Genomic DNA, 15532 nt, shown 5'->3' on the forward strand with positions numbered 1-15532 from the left:
AAATGGAACAGAATAATGGATTGAGTAAACGTAACGTAAAATTGTGGAATGTTTTAAACTCATTTATTTTTTTTATTTTTTATTTAACTCATGGGAAGGGTACAGGAGCATCTGTGTTTGGTTTCAGGTAGAACCTCTGTTTTATATGGAGTTGGTTACTTTAATTTATTTATATTGTTTAATGGTGAAGTGTGTACCTAAATAGACCTTATTAATGGGGTCCCGTATTTAACCTTTGGCAATGTACCCCTAAAACGACTATCAATTTTTTTGACTAAAAAAATCAAAATGTTTTTATCATAACCTATTAAATTTAACTATCTTTCAAACAACAAAAATGTTTTACATAATTAAATGATAAAATCCACTCACATAATTTCTAGATAATCTTCATAGAAAGAGACATCGTATAAAGCATACATAATACAACTAATTCTGTACATAACATATGTGATATAACCATTTGCAAGTTGAAAGCATCCCGTCATTTTAATAGGCGTCGTATATTAGTGCTCTGAGAGAATTACTCTAATAGAGTACAGTTAGCAGGGCAAGTGCTACAATTTGATTAACGTTTGATAGCTGTCGTGTGATATAAACCGTAAAGGCTTTTAATAAAATTGCATTATAATTTAGATCTGTTCCCTTAGTATGAGTTTTTACGTTTTCATAAAAATGACTGTTTCTGTATTTGTTTACGTATTTGCCTATACATTTCCAATCAGCCCAAGCGGACTGTATCAGAACTGATTGGAAATGTATCGGAAATACGTAAACAAATACAAAAGCAATTGTTGTCGCGGGGCGCTGTGTTCGGCGGTGTGGTGGTATGCCACGCCGCCACCTAACCTGCGACCGTATAGGGGTGCGGTCGTGATGTTGTACGGACGGCCTTCTTCCGTCCGGCGCCGGAAGCCCGCTCGTGGTGATAGTCGTCGCGTCGGGGAGTTGCGCCTGTCCCGTGCCGTAGAGAGGGGAGGTGCGGGGAAGGGGTGACGTGCAATAGAAACAATAATTGACGTGCAATAGAAACAAGAGTGTAGGCCAGCCAAAGCCTCTTCCCTATCCCGACCTAACCCCTACTTCCTCTTCTTGAACAGGAACGCTTCCGTCTTCAGAAATCTTCCTTTTCTTCCCCAGGAGTCCTCTTCTTCCCCAGGAGTCTTCTTCTTCTTCAGGAGTCTTCTTCTTCAGGAGTCTTCTTCTTCTTCGGGAGTCTTCTTCTTCTTCAGGAGTCTTCTTCGTATTCTTCTCTGCTGAGACCATGCTTAACGAACGAAAGCGGTCGTCCTATGCCGCGGCGTGACTTCGCCGCTTGGCGCAGGGTCTGCGGGCCTCGAGGGATCCCTCCTTACCCGGGCAATCTCCTCAGTGGGTACACTGCCCACCGGTGTTGTGGGCTGCCGTGAGGCAGCGGTGCAGCTGTCGGTCCTAACGTGACCTGTGCTAGGCTGCGTGTGCAGATTTTCAGTCCTCCAGATGGTCGGAGGACACCTGCCCCTCGAGTTCACGAGGGAGCGGGCGACCGTCGGGGGGTCGAGCGTGAAGGGGCGCGAAACCTCTCAGATGGGCATGTGGCCCATTGTCGGCGCATGCGTACATACGATGCGCCAACCTGGCCACAAACCTGTCCACGGTCGGAACCTTGAGGTCGCGCTCCAACACGTCGTTCCGAACATAGCGGCCCGCCCCCACGATCGTTCTTAGGGCCTGGCTCTGCACGGAACGGATACGCTTGCGGTTGGACTCTGACACCAGAGCGTACCATGCTGGTGCCGCGTAAGTTAGGCGTGATCGGACGTACAACTTGTACACCCTTAGTTTGGTGCGGGTCGGTAGATGGGATGCCAGCACTGGTCGGAGCATCGCTCGTGCAGCACGGGCCTGTCGGATCGCGTGGTCCACCTGGGGCTTCATGTGCAGCGAGCGATCAATGTGACATCCCAAGTACCTAACTGTGGGCTGCCAAGCTACTTCCCGATCACGGAAACGTAGCGGCGGCGGCATAGTACGCCTGCGGCTGAAAAGTGTCGCGACCGTCTTACCGACGTTGACGGCCATACGCCACTTGTCCAGCCACTCTGGGAGCAGGTCCAGCAAGCGCTGCATCCTGCGTGTTGCTAGCACAGGATCACGAGAGAACGCGAAGTACGCGCTGTCGTCCGCGAACAACGCGAGTTCCACGTCCCTTTCCCATTCCTCGAGGTGACCTTCGAGGGTGGGAAAGGGGGAAAGCCGCGCTTTTTTAGGCCAATTTTCGTGTCATTTTCACTTTGGCTGACCTAGTTTTCACCCTTTCTTTATTCAATTTCCAAAAGTTACACATATGTATTATACATTGTTGGAATCCTCATAATTAGCCCTATCTAGCTACATAAGTAACATTATCATACCTAAATTAGTTACAAAGTTATTCGTGAAAATATTCCAAAAATGTACATCTTACGTAATTTCACATGTCAATATTCCTAATTATCTCAAAATTATCACAATTGATTCTTACTAATCTTAAATCAATATGAAGCTAGAAACATATTCTAGGAGATAACATAAACTTTAGAAATATAAAACATGTATAAAACTCAAAAACCTAACCTTAAATACTATTTTCATAAAAATACCTAAAAACTCTAATAAAATACAACAAATGCGACCGATAGCGCCATCTACCGTGTCTTATCCCTAAACTTAAAACTTACGTAATGTATTTTTCTTATAAAACATATTCAGACAGACATAAAAACAAGTTAATTACAATTCTCAATTAAATAACTTTAGTTAGTCGCCGACAGCAATCATTTTTGTAAAAACTTATACTAAGAGTACTGAAGACATTTCTAGTAAATGGATCGGATTATACAGAGTTTCTGAAATATTTTGGCCACATAAATTCTGCACGTTTGGCATTTGACGCAATCTTCAAACTTTTGGCTAGAATAAAAGCTTTTTTTTTTGTCGTGGGGAAACCCTTCATGGGTTCCTTTTAGACGCGGGGGTGGCGGAGAGGATATGCCGGACTCCTACCAGCTAAAACCTCACGGTGTTCCTCTGTACGTCCTTTGTCGGGACCACGGGTACGCTAGTAGCACTCGTCCGCAGTCCCGACGGCGTTGGCAGTTGCAAACCTACACAAATAAAATGCTCAATCCACACGTTTGAATTTGTAACGGTTTAAAAAATAACACACAAGCAAGCTATTAGTTATCTAACCACCTTACCAGTTATACTAATGAAATAGGTATGTGGGGTTAAGTTAAACGGCAGTAGCCACTTTCTTCTTAGGCAGTGATAGCCTGGGTCCGAGGTTCAAATCCCAGGCATGCACCTCTGATTTTTCAAAGTTATGTGCGTATTAGAAATTAATTATCATTTGCGAAACGGTGAAGGAAAACATCGTGAGGAAACCTGCATACCTGAGAGATTTATAAAAACAAATCTCAAAGGTATGTGAAGTCTACCAATACGCACTTGGCCAGCACGGTGGACTATGGCCTGACTATTATGAGAGGAGACCCGTTCCCAGCAGTGGGACAGTAATGGGTTGATGATTATTATGATGAGCGACTTTATACAAAATGAGGTGATTTGAAGGTTAACTAAAAAAAATAGTTGAGGTATATATTCGGTGGCGGGCTTAGGTTGTCGGAGGCCCGGGGCGGTTGCGAAGGCCCAGTGTAAAAAGTTGAATTGATTTTACAAAACGACAAATGTGTCGAAGAGTTATTCGCTTCTGATTAGGTGACCTTTTTTTCGCTATACACGTTACATAGATTCTTTGATTCTGACGGCCTTTTCAGCATCTTTGTTTGGGGGCCCCCCAGAATCGGGAGCGGAAAGTCCCTTCCAAACCCCCCCCCCTCCCCTCTTAAGCCGCTAGAGTCTATATTAGTACACTTATCATGTCATGTTTATGATATAGAATATTAAGTACTTACAGACGTTTTTTCTGACGGTACGTACATACCGTTCTCAACATGTAATCCAATAATGATTTTTATTAGATGACAAGCCATAAAAATACCAGACGAATGTCAGCCTTCAAACCTCAACATATTACTTATTACTCATAACTACTTATGTCAATCTTCATTTTGGTAAAAAGGTTCAACGAGCCTTTAATACCTTAAGGTAAGGTATGTTTGCAAAAATAGTTGGGATTCTATCAAGGGCAATGACTAGGAGGGGGAGCTAGCGGGCGCCCCCTAGAGACTAAAAAAATGTGTTAGACATTGGATCTCTACCTTCTCGCGTTTGAAAATTTCTTTATAGAGGCATTAACAATCTTCGTTCGGTGAAAATTGGGTAACAGTAACCTAAGAGGAACAGTTGCCCATACAGAAATGCAAAAACCACAGTTACATAGGTATATCCAAGGTGGGCCGGGGGGCACCCCTCCTGGAATCGTCGTTTTCAGGCATCTGAGGCCTTTTTCCTACTTCTTTCTGAATTTTCAAAGGTATTGTAAATGATTATTGCTTACACTTACAGTTATGAAAATCCACTTTCACAAAAGTATGAAAATTCTGTAAAACTATAATTCTCAAAATTGCGTAAATTCTATGAAATCGCACTTGTCCACTATGATGGACTATGGCAACACCTCTTCATCCTGCGAGAAGACCTATGAATGAGACAGTAATGATGAAAAGCGAAAATATAGGAAAAGTGTAATATCGGATTACGGCGATTGTCTAAAATAAAAGGAAATCTTATAAACAACAAGTCGGAAGGGCCCCCTTCTAAGGTTGTTTGGTAGTAGAGTGACAACGTTTAGTTATTTTCTCGGATTTGTCTGAAAACTATCGAGTTTTGTATTTCTTACTTTTACATATTCTCTGTTTTATAGAAGTAACAAGTGAGTATACTTTTCCAAGGCGTCCCAGTTTAGTCCTCAGAGGTAGCGGTGCATCTGAGGTAGACCTCAGATAGGAATATCTAATCCTATTTAGGGGTTGATTACAGATGTCCATGGGCGGCAGTAGCCACTTACTATCAAATAAACTGCATGATCGTCTGCTACTTCCATATTATATAAAAAAAAAAAAACAAAAATTTACAATTTTCGATCTTTTGTAGGTAAAACACTGGATAGATTGCTTTATTAATAATGAGCGTTGGTCATCGCCAGTTATCCGGTGATCACTCAATCAGAACTATTATTAATTTCCAAAAATAATTAAAATTAATCGTCAAAATATCAACATTCATTTCATTCGTTCATTTCCATTCGGCATTGAGTTGTGAATTCGCGGAAATATTTGGAATCAATTTTTTCGGGAAAATATTTTTATGTTTCACAGAGATACATAAATACAGATATGTAAATATAGACGATAGGGTTTAGATAATTGGACGCAATAGTTCGTGTTTCATTTTGAATAAATAAAACCTTTGTGTGTTTTGCACCGTTTGCAGAATTCCATTTTTCAGATGTTTTCTGAACGTTTTATTTGTACGAAAAAATGTTAAATAGTTGGGGTGCAAAAAAAGCTTCATTATAAACCCCACATTTCCCATTGCTGGGATCAGGATGTCGCGGATAGGAGAAGGGATGTCATATTCTACCACGCTGGTCAAGTGAAGACTAATAGACTAGAAGAAGAATAGATTTTTTTCTTTCATTGTTAAAACAGGTAATAATTTACATCCAGCTTGCACATATCATGAAAAAACATCAACATCTATATATCTTTATAACATATAAGTGATCTAGGATTGAACTCCAAGCCCTGTGGTATGGTAGAGTAGACCACCAGAGTACTCTGGTACCAAAAATACTGTTAATTATTTTGTCTTTTATTTTACACAATTTTTATTCAACAATCTTCAAAATTATTACGCCATTTGTATTATAATTGTGTTCAGATGAAAATTTAAATAAGTAACTTATTGTAAACAAAATAGAGATTTTGGTACCTTGCCAAAAAGCATTTGAAATTTAAAACTAGCAGTTATTATAATGAAATGAAAATTTATTTATTCTCATACAAATACTTTATACGAAGCATTTCATAGCCACCCTATTTGTAGGTAACAATTTTAATACCGACCCTTTTATATCTCGATCAATCGACTTTCTATTAGACTTATCGCTGACAAAAACACTCGGGGTTCGGGTAAAATGAGAATTTACTTCACATTTCGTACCTTTGTTGGGTGGTGCGTACAGAAATGTACCTTAAGGTCGAAAGAAGAGCTCACTTTCTTGGAGAATCTCGTAAGAATTAAGGTATTTCAATAATTGATTTCTGAATAGTAATGACGGGGCGGAGGGAGGGAGAGGGAGCGAATATCTGGGATGCCGATAATGAGGGACTCTTGGCATTTATCTCGATGCATTTTAAGTAGGTATTTCTGCCTGATACTAACCTTGAGACGTGAACAATACTACATAGATTATATTTTTTATTTCTGATAGACTCCTACTGATTTTTATATCAGTTTATGTGTGTAGATATTGAGGGTGGAAATATTCGATTAGCATAAATAACTTATTTAAAAATTATACGTGAAGTAGAAATTAACCGTCACTCGCTTCAACGATGATAGACAACATGATGGACATCACATGCCTGAGAGGTTTTCATAATTTTGTCAAAAGTTTGTGAAATCTTCGATTTTTGAGTACGATCTAAAATTCTGTCATTCTGAAACGTGGCTAATGCCCAGCACTGGGATTATAATGGGTGGAGATTACGAAGTCTGTTAGGCATCGGGATGTACTATTACTTTTTATTTATTATATTTATAGAACTTATATGTATATATTAGTACTTAACTAAGGTGCCAGAAAAAGAGTGAATAGGATTAGGACTCTACTTTGTTCTCCGTCTACGGTTAAAAGATCACAATTTTTTCGTCCCCGCTTCGCAATTGCAAATGGATTTTTCACGACCTTACTTTTTGTATTTGAAATGATAAATGAACGGTGATCGTTAGATAACAGTTGGGTAGACATAATGGCGGTTTATGCTTGCATTGTTCAAGTTATCCATCGTAGCAAACGTAATAGTGCTTAATATCACTTCGCGTTGAAGGAAATTGTTTTAATTGTGAAGTTTTTGTTTCTAAGATTGAACTATGTAGTCCAGATGGGTTTAAGTGGACATCTGTGACCGATTTTGAATGGAAAGGGGGTTATACCATAGATTAATAAATAGTTACTACGTAAGTTATACCTGCAACGATTTAAACGATATTTTGCCAAATTTAAAGAGTAAGATGGTCGCCTCATAATATGTAAATCAGCCATTATTATCTTGTATGGAATAACGATTTCGATTTTAGTAACTCGAGATTATTTTTAGCATTTTCGATATTTAATTTTTTTGAAAAATTCATTGTATTTATTTTAATTTTAAAAAAATATGAAATTGTAAGAGGTAACATTGATAATAAAAATAGTTTCTCGAATTTTGCGATTTTTTCACTATGATTAAAGCATTATTAATTTTATACACTTGTATTAAAACTTGTAAATATATTGGTGTGTAAACAAATAAAATTATATTTACCAATTAAATAAAAAATGTGAGCAAGAGTAATGTAACTTAAATTGTTTAAGCTATATCATTAAATTATGAAATAAATGTTAATTTTAATTGAAATTTAAAATTTTATTTAATGTTAAAAATGTGACATATCTTTAGTCTAAAAGTTATAAATGTGCCAATGATTTTTATTTTATTCAATAATTGAATAATTATTATTATTGTAAATAATTCAAGAAATATGTTTGTGCCATAGAAAAAATGTATTTTGTGAAATGTGTACAGCTTAGAAATGTAGCAATAATATTGTAAATAATAACATTATGAGGAATCTTGATGTAATAAAATATATTTCATGTAAATATTATGGGTAAGAAGTAGGGTTAAACTAAATTTAAATATGGTAGGGTAAAATCATAGATTAGTAAAGATACTTCGCCGCCTTGAAATTGAATGAAGCCACAAACGGCTTATTTTAGTAAGTTCTTTTTTTGAATTTTTGACAAATAACAACATTTTTAGAGAAAATTTTACGAATAAATAACTAATACTGCGTAATTTACGTAATAAATAAATGATTATTTCAAATATTTTAGGGACATTTTAGCACGGAGACGTGGCAAAACTTTTTTACGCAACTATTTCAATTCTCAAAACTGGGTACATTTTCTTGTTAGGAGTAAGTAATCTTTACTAATCTATGGGTAAAATAATAATAACACTTATTGTACTCGTAGTAATATTTTTACAATTTTAGTGTTTGAGAACAATATTAGGGAAATCCTGATATTATGTGATGTGTGTTATACCCATATGACGTGTGTCACATGTTCGATGCGTGATGTCATTTTAAAACTGCTATAAAATTAATTGCTACGCCACATGAATTGTGTAACATCAAAAGTTATACTTTGACGTGTGACGAGGGCAAGACAGAGAATCTTTTTGAAAACCCTTTGTGACGTAAATTATGCATAACCCTTTACGTCTTTGTACGAAAGATATTTATACGGATCGTAACATACTTTACATTATTGACTTGTGAGAGACTAAGCGTATAAAATACATTTTTTTGAAAAATACTGAAATATTATATTTGAAACGAAAACATTATTATTAGTCGTAAATGTTATGCCAATTAAAATTCAACAACTAGCCGTTTCAATAGCAGTTGTCGCTTTGAAAATATTAATACCGAAAGCTATTGAAAACAAATAGAAATATTATATACGATACTGAAATATTGGCACTAATACACTATTATTATTCGTAACTTTCAAAAGGCGCCCTTCAAAAGGTTCAAAAGGTTTCTTTTCAAAAGGTTTCCTTTCAGAGTAATAAGAACTTAAGCCATAGTCCACCACGCTGGCCAAGTGCGAATTGGTTCACAAATCTTTGAGAATTTTTGTTAAGAAATCTTTCTTTCCAAGGTTTCTTTCGTCGTTAAAGCATATAATTAAAATTAATTTCTAATACGTACATAATTTTGGAAAGTCACATGCCTGGGATTCGGACCCCCGGAGGCCGAGTTTCAACCACTAGGATACCACTGCATTCGTAACTGAATACAGCAATTAAAAAATAATAAAAAACAGACTCAATACATTTTACTCGCTTTGCAAAATTTAATACCATGTGCAATATGAGAAAATTAAAATAGCATATGAATTATATTGAAATATCGTCACAAATACCTGACAACGCATGATCGCTATAAAATTATACGGCTTTTTTAATTACGGTACGGACGGAACAATAAATATTTTATGGCTGAAACCGGTATGTGATCATGCATTAGGTTTCCAATAATTTATTTTTACATACGTGGGAGTAAGATTCTAGCACATGACATAAGGGCTACAGTAGACTTGCTACTTTTAGTTTGCATTTACGTGCTGCTTTTTATGGTTCTTTACCCAAAGGGTGAAAACGGAATCCTATTACTAAGACTCTGCTGTATGTCTGTCTTTTTACAAGGCTCTAGCTTTTGAACCGTAGCAAATATAAACTTAAAATATTTCTAGAGTACTTATAACGGTGGCCGCTATAACATTAAATACTAAAAATAAATAATTGAAAAGTTACCGCAATTTTCCGGTGTTTTTAGCTCTATGACTCTACGGCTGCTATGATTACAAATACTAGAAATTAAAAAAAGAAATGGTGGTACGGAGTGCGCCACCCTTCCACTCGCAATTGACCATTTTTTTAAGCTAGACACAACGATCAAACGCTATACCTCATTCGTTTGAGCTTTGGCCATTACCTTTTGGATGCTCTATGCATAACTGGACGCGAAAAACGAAACGAAATACCGTGATCGGCAAAATGCGAATCATCTATAGGTACCTAATAGAGACAACAAGTCTAGCTAGATATTACCAATCCAACTCCCGAATACACCTGAGATAGTATCACTTAGTATATTGGTTGCAGACTAAAACACACATATGAAACTCTTTGAAAGGTTTTGCGTGTCGCGAAAATTGGTAAAGTGAATGGAATGGAATGAAGAATTCCACGACACGACATCGACACACGATACGCAACATTCTATGATGTGTTCAGCCCTAAAGCCCGTTATCAATAATCAACCTATCCCATTGTTAGCCACTAAATGTCATAATTTCTTAATTTCCATTATACGGAAGATGTCAAATATGTAAAATATCTTTGATAGGCAAAGTATATAGTACTGATATACAAAACTGCGATGATATACGTCCAACGTAAAAAAAATATTATATCAACGTTTTTACTGGTTTACTTGACAATATCTCAAAGCAGAAGAAACCGCGCGCAAAGCTGGTAAATCTAGTAAATAATACGCACCATAATTTTAAAAACTTCCAAATTGATTTATAACTTAAACCAGCGCATCACAACTCGCGAAGTGTAAGCGAATCCCATATTTACATTGGCAAATTGGATTCCATTTTTCGAATAGCCAGCCGGAATTTCATATTTCATGCTTGTATGCATATTTTCGCATTTCCAAGTTAGTTTTGAATTCAGATATGCAACGATGTAAGGGGGCTTCAGCTCTCGAGTTTTTCTAGTGCTTATTTCAAGATAGAAAAATATTTGAATGCGTTTTTTTGAATTCATTTCGCATGTAAATATTTTTTTAGTTTTAATCCTTTGCTAGATACTCGTAGTAAGAGGATACAAACGCGATGCTTTTTGACGGCAATAATGGAAAATAATGGTTTTTGAAAATTTTTAACTGTTTTATCTGGTTCAAAACAAAACTAAAGTAAAGCATTACGATTTTAAATTATTATTATAATATAATATAATTATACCCAATATTAATTTGTTAAATATTTATGTATTTAGAAACGTAATTTATATTTAGGTTAGTATAATTTTGAAGTACCTGAAATTTATTTATAAAAAAATATGTATAATTAGTAGTGAAATACTTTTAATTAAATTATGAACACCCATATTCTTGTAAAATATCTGTAAGTTTAAAAATGTAAATAATTATATGTATTTTTACTTAAGAAAAATATATTTATTAAATAAATAACTTTTATTATTTAGGCGTAAATAGTACGCACATTTTAATATTAAATGTTTAACGGAAAATATAAAAAATACTCACATTTTTTTTCGTTCTTTATACGAGTAACATGAATATTAATGATAATATTAACGACGTTATTACAATATTATTACGAGTAATATTATCATTAATATTTATAGTGCTCAAATATAAATAAAATAATAAAAATAATTAGTGTAATTTTCTATTGTAAATAATCTTTCTATAGATTTGTGTTTTATTTAAGAATGTGCAATATTTTAATTATTTTGTTATGTATAAATGGTTATATAAATAAAGTATAGAAAAATCTAGTTATTTTTTAATTTTATTTATGAAACATAATTTAGTCTTACAAGAGTTGAGCCGCGGGCACAGTTAGTATTCAAGAAATTGAAATTCAGTACATGCTACGGAATTCTGGATTTAATTGTATTCTTGCTACAAACAATTGTAGCAATTTGTACTCCAACACTTCTCCTCCTATAAATAATATTGAAGAAAATCTCTTTTTGGTTTGTTCTACTTTTAAATAAGTTGGGTACGTCTTACTGCGATATTGATCACTGATATGTAAAAACTCAGCTACCGTCAGCATACGTTCGCAAAACTTTGAAAAGAGTAGGACTGACGTGAAAATGTTTACACAATGCGGGATTTCTATGTAATAATTATAACATTAAGATAGCCTTTCATGCAATTTACGAGATAGTAAGTGGTTACTGTAGTCTATAGACATCTATAATCAACCCCAGATAAGATTATTTTCCTGAGATCAGCCACAGCTGATGCGCTGCTACCCTTGATAATCAATTTGAAGCGCCTCAGATAAGTAAATCCTTTCTGAATTTTAAACCAAAATTAATGTTACAAGTTATTCTTATTTTACGATTAAAAGTTCTAAGCCCACAAACCGGGAAACATTGAAACGATATTTCACGGTTAAGTGCGACATGAAACTGGTAACCAGCCAAGAACGAAAACATAGGTACGTGCTTCATTAACTAAAGTGGAACGATTACTGTAAGAAGGATTACTTATCTAAAAATATATTGTAAACCTTAAGAGGTTACTACTGTTCTTCATCATCAACCCATTACTGACCCACTGGTCTCCTCGCAGAATGAGAAGAATTAGGCCATAGTCCACCGCGTTGGCCAAGTGCGTATTGGTAGACTTCACATACCTTTGAAAACTGTTAAGATTTCTCAGGTACGTAGGTTTCCTCACGATGTTTTCCTTCACCGTTTAAACAAGTGATAATTGATATCTAATACGCACAAAACTTTAAAAAAACTGAGTGTATTTCGGACCCCTCGATCACGAGGCCGAGTTTCATAACCACTAGCCTATCACTGCTTGCTTTGCTACTACTGTCCTTATACATCTGTAATTAAAATCAATTAGTCTTACTCGAGACCGGACACAGGTGCACTACTCTAGATTAATTAACTATGCTCAGTGCTCACAGAGGACTAAGTTGAAATGTCTCGTGAGATGCAGTATTACCCTTAAAATCAGGAGACGGTAACTTTAACACTGCACTCAACCCACGTACAATTTGCTAGAAAGTTATGCGCTGTAGATTATACAGTCCAATGATAAGTAGCTAGGGTTCTATAAACGGTGGATATTATACCGTATAAATAACACCGTCCAATAATATGTAGGTTTGTTCACTTAAATAGTGATAGTTTACTAGTGATTGGAGAGTATAAGGATAACTTATACAATCCAAAGATTTGTAGCTAGCTCATAGAAACGTTGTAGCTAGCTCACATTAACTATGATAATACTGTCAATAGCAAAGCAATATTGTTATCGGTATAAACGGGTTAAATATGTATGTAAAGTCGACAGAATTTATGCGTTCAAGTTTAACCGATTTCTGGACGTGGGTGTTAGCGCTCAGGATTTAGGAAATGGCTCGTCGTGTTCGAGATTATACCACCGCATTCACACCGTGGTATTTACGTAAGTAATTTACATAGATTCTAAGCACTTAAGTAAGAAGGATTATTTAAATGAAACGGAATGGAACGAAGAGAAACGAGGTGAAGCAAAATGATATAAAAGAAAACGAAATGTTTTTCTTTTGTATCCCGCGGGTTCTTACAAATTGTAGCTTACAATGTTTTTCGTATGCAGGTATGCATGCATTCCATATGATAGACACTACCGCTCATGGATATTTTTATAAGACAAAAGTAGCAAGTGAGCACGCTCGCTCATATGTACTTACTTACTTACTCCGGTGGCTCGTCGACTCGAAATGAGCCTTGGCCTCCGATAAGAAAAGTCGCCTTTTCTCCCGAACCTGTGTAATTTCTTGTCAGTTGTGTTGTTTTGTCGCTCATATGGACTTTGATATTAATTAATTATTAATGACTAGTCGTGACAAAGAATAATAAAATAATTACCCTTTGTATTTGGGTTAAATAGATTCGAGTGTCGTGCTCTCAGCACCGGTGCCGTGTCGTGTCGGCCCAATAAAGAAGAGTCCAACTGACCTTATAAACACAGCTCAGACCGTTCGTTACACGACGGTGTGAGAGCCAGCCAAGCTCGTTAGCTGGGTACACTTGTAACACAATTTGGAAACCGTGCGAGGCTTCAGTTTCATATCACGATATTAGAGATCCAAACACTGTGTTTAATATGTATGATGCGAAATGAGCGGTCTGACGTAGGCAACAAATATTGAAGGACTAGATATTTGTACTAAGACAGTATGTAGATATACTTAGTTCAAAAGCTTTACATTTATTGAGTTCTAAGTTACTACTACAAGTTTGGACAGGAGTTGCTTATAGAAATAGTTCTTATTGAGTTTTTAATATTACAATTATTTTAAATATTTCTTTATGATAATAATTTATATTTTTGCTACAGGTCATATTATTTAGTAATTGTAATACATAAAAAGTATTTTACTTTGTCTCGAAAACAACGCATCCAACTATTAAAATATTGGACTTTAACATGAAATTATAATAACATAAATACTCCCACACAAAAATGTTCAAAAATAAAAACAAAAATGTAAAAGAAACATACATCAAAATCACTTTATTATTTCAGTACATTTGAGCGTGTCAGGGCAGTTTATTAAAATTCAACCGTGAATTCATGCTCGCGATATTATCATGCGGGTAACTTTCCCCAAACGACCACCCGGGGAACAATGTGGACGTCACTTCTGTACCGGGGACCGCCGTTTGGAAATAATTTACCTTTTTATTTTTAACTAGCTGACCCGGCAAACTTTGTACTGCCTCAAAATCTATTTGTCAAGTATATTTCAATTAAAATATAGCCTATGTTACTCGTGGATAATGTAGCTTTCGAATGGTGAAAGAATTTTTAAAATCGGTCTAGTAGTTTTTGAGCCTATTCATTACAATCAAACAAACAAACAAAGTTTTCCTCTTTATAATATTAGTATAGATAGTATAGATAATATAAATAGAACTGAACCACACGTTGTTGGACGGTTTCATTTGTAGGATATATTTTTTAATATTATCATCTTTCCCATAAAGGTTGTTATGTTCCATTTTCTAAAATATTTGGTAAAAGAAACTGACTAATAGCATTGATATTAAAGAAACTCTGTAATACAAATATAGAATTTTACAGTAGATACAAAAAATGTTATACACACTTGTTATTGTATACTCTTTATTATTTCAGTACATTTGAGCGTGTCAGGGCAGTTTATTAAAATTCAACCGTGAATTCATGCTCGCGATATTATCATGCGGGTAACTTTCCCCAAACGACCACCCGGGGAACAACGTGGACGTTAATTCTATATGGGGAACACGGCGCTTGGAAATAATTTACCTTTTTTATTTTTAAATAATATAAATAGAACTGAACCACACATTTTTGGACGGTGTCATTTGTAGCGTATATATTTTAATATTACTATCTCTTCCTATAAAGGATATCATGCTTGCCATTTGCTTTAAAATATTTTGTAAAAAAATTACTAATTGCATTGCTATGAAAGAAATAATTTCATCATATTAAAGAACTTTATAAATGCTACAAAAAATGGATAACTTACTACATAAAAAAACATTACATAAATATATAACAAAACATTAAATAATACATAAATTGTAACTTACATAAACATAAATTAATACTCATAAATAATTACTCTTTATTTAATGTAAGAACAAAAATTAATTAACTGAAAACAGAAGTAATGTAGCCTATGTCACCATTTATACGAATCCAATTTAATGTTATAATTATGTTAAAATCCGTTTAGCTCCTACAGGCGTACTGAATGTGGCATCCATGCGCCCGAAGATAATCCTTATTTATATTTTGTACTTAACACTAAACGAAATTAAACTTTATATATCCTATTCGAAAATAAAATATTTGGAATCCACATTAATCGGACTCGCACTTGACGGGTTATAACATCCAAATGACCGCTCAAAGAACAATAGTGGACAGTGGTATTTCATATCGA

This window comes from Epargyreus clarus, unplaced genomic scaffold (genome assembly GCF_041222505.1).
Source record: "Epargyreus clarus isolate Ecla_fem2 unplaced genomic scaffold, WU_Ecla_fem_2.2 ptg000002l, whole genome shotgun sequence".
In the NCBI taxonomy this organism is placed as follows: Eukaryota; Metazoa; Arthropoda; class Insecta; order Lepidoptera; family Hesperiidae; genus Epargyreus; species Epargyreus clarus.